We start from the raw sequence: 2,515 nt of genomic DNA on the forward strand, positions 1-2,515 counted from the left end.
TGCACACATGTGACAGTTAATAATGTATGGCCAAAGGCACTGCCCTTTATCATCTAAACACCAAATCTTCAGAGACTTGGGGAAAAAGAGTAGTCTGGTCCCTGACTATAAAATTGTGACGTCAGAAGGTTGCTCTGCACAGGCTACAAACCTCCACTTGGGCTCTTCTCCTGCTGCAGAAAAGGAAGCTCTCTGACTATCAGAGGCGGTAATGCATGAATGCAAGCAGTTTAGCAATAAGCAATTCAAACTTTTGAAAGAGAGGTAACAAAGCCCTAAGAATAAGCCCTGGTCATGAATGTATATATAGTCCTGGGGCTGGTTGGCATAGCAACTGTTTCTGAGAACCCTGGTGCTGCTTAGTAAACAGCTGAAGCAAAGAGCATGCCTCAGCTAAGCTGGGTCCATCTGTAGTATCAGCATGCAAGGATCAGAACAGGAACATTTTCTCCCACGAATCAATGATATTTTGGTATTTCCTCCTAATAACTGTCCTATTCTCAGTGTCTCATGGCAAGGCTGTAGTCCTCTTTGTTTTTTCATACGGGCATTTTACTGAACAATGTCAGTATAGGTGAAGCTGACTGAATTGGTTTGGGAATAACTAAAGGAGTCTGGGGTGCCCCTCGTGGCTCAGATGACAAAGAATCCACCTGAAATACAGGAGACCCAGTTTTGACCCTTGATTCAGGAAGATTCCCCGGAGAAGGGGATCTTCAGTATTCCTGCCTTGAGAATTTCATGGACAGAGGAGCCTGGCGGGCTACAGTCCGTTGGGTCGCAGAGTCAGACACAATGAGTGACTAACACACTCACTCAGAAGTGTCAAGATCAGTATCTTCCACCTGTTATTTGCTAAGAATGTCCACAGAAATCCAATCAATGATTCAACAGCAGCTCATTATGATGATCCAACGGAAACCATATCTGCTGAAGGTTTTACTGCAAAGTTCAGCACACCAGGTAATTGCAAAGGTTTTGGAATCAGACAAAAGTGAAAGTGAAGTCGCTCAGTCGTGTCTGACTTTTTGTGACCCCATTGACTATGGCCTACCAGGTTCCTCCATCTGTGGGATTATCCAGGCAAGAGTACTGGAGTGGAGTTGCCATTTCCTTCTCCAGGGATCCTCCCAACCCAGGGATTGAACCTGGGTCTCCTGCATTGTAGGCAGACACTTTACCATCTGAGCCACCAGGGAAGTCAGAATCAGACAAACTTAGGTATAGTTTCTGGCTCCACTATGAAAAATGTGACATTGGGCATATCACTGATCTTTTAGGGATATTATTGATTCTTTCCACAAATGTCATCTCATGTATAAAATGAGAATAGTAATAAGTACCTCATGGGTATTTGAAGATTAAATAAAACATTGTGTTAGCATGCTAAGTGCAGTACTCAGGAAATGACACTGCTAACAGACCCTGCTGGGTTCCTACCCAATGGCCATTTTAGAGCTTAATGTGTACACTGCCAACCCTTTCACACACAATTCAGCAAAAATTCCCAACTTGTCTAAGCCAAGTGCACTAGTCTAATGCCCCTCACCAGTGACTGGATGTGTCACCAGAAGTGAATGTGTGACTCAGTTCAAGCTCATTCTGTTTGCCCCATGACAGGCCAGTAAATCAGGAAATGAGGCGTTGGGGCAAGGAGTAGCGACTTTATTTGGAAAGCGGAAGTCTGAGAAGATGGCCAACTAGTGGCCTAGAGAGCCATCTTACCCAAGTCAGAACTGAGGCTTCTTCTATGCTAAAGAGAGACGGTATTCATTTGTTTGGTTTGTTACTGCAAACTTCTTAGTGTCAGAATTCTCTGTTCTTGCAGCTGTCCAAGCAGGTCAGGTCATGAGGTTCCTGTAACCCTGCAGTAAGACGAAAGCTATTCTCTATTTTGCGATTTTTATCTTTACATGAACGCAAAAGCAGCATACCCTTAAAGGTCAGAAGCTTGAGAATGGGCTATCCTGTATATTTTAGGATATAGGCAATATTCTTAAAGCAAAAGCAACATAGTACAAAGGTTAAAGTAAAAGAAATAGATGCACTATGGAGTCAGAGTTGTTCTTTCCTGTTATCTGGCCGCTGATATAGAAGGAGTAAACAGCTGGGTGGTAAGAGAGTACATGCGCTTGGACTAGGGCACTGGGAGGTTTCCGGGAGTTTCAAGGTTACAGAGTAGGCAAGTAAACACATGATGACAGCTTTTATGCATTTGTAAGTGGATACTCTTAAATATTTGGGATTTGTGAGTAACGAGTGGAAATTTCTGTTTGGGCTGGACTTCATTAGTATCAGTTCTTTGGGAACTGTGCTATGCAGACTATTGCTTTATAAGCATTTAAAAATTGTATACACTATGGTGCTTTGAAAAAACAGAGTAATTCACTAGTCTTGTTTCTGTGGAGAAAAGACACAAAAGAAAAGCTCTGTCTCTTGAAAACGTTTGAGGTCTTCCTGGAAAATTGTTTTCAGCACTTGAGAGAATGTGAATAAGGGTTTTAAAAACTGACAG

At 42.7% G+C, this 2,515-nt stretch overlaps 1 non-coding gene across 1 annotated transcript; it reads right to left on the reverse strand.

Moving 5' to 3' along the window:
- Nucleotides 1–1,127: 1,127 nt before the first annotated feature.
- Nucleotides 1,128–1,199, reverse strand: TRNAC-ACA (transfer RNA cysteine (anticodon ACA)). Its single transcript has one exon. It is a non-coding gene; the product is annotated as a tRNA-Cys (tRNA).
- Nucleotides 1,200–2,515: the final 1,316 nt, after the last annotated feature.

Source organism: Dama dama, chromosome 30 (genome assembly GCF_033118175.1).
Source record: "Dama dama isolate Ldn47 chromosome 30, ASM3311817v1, whole genome shotgun sequence".
Taxonomy (NCBI): domain Eukaryota; kingdom Metazoa; phylum Chordata; class Mammalia; order Artiodactyla; family Cervidae; genus Dama; species Dama dama.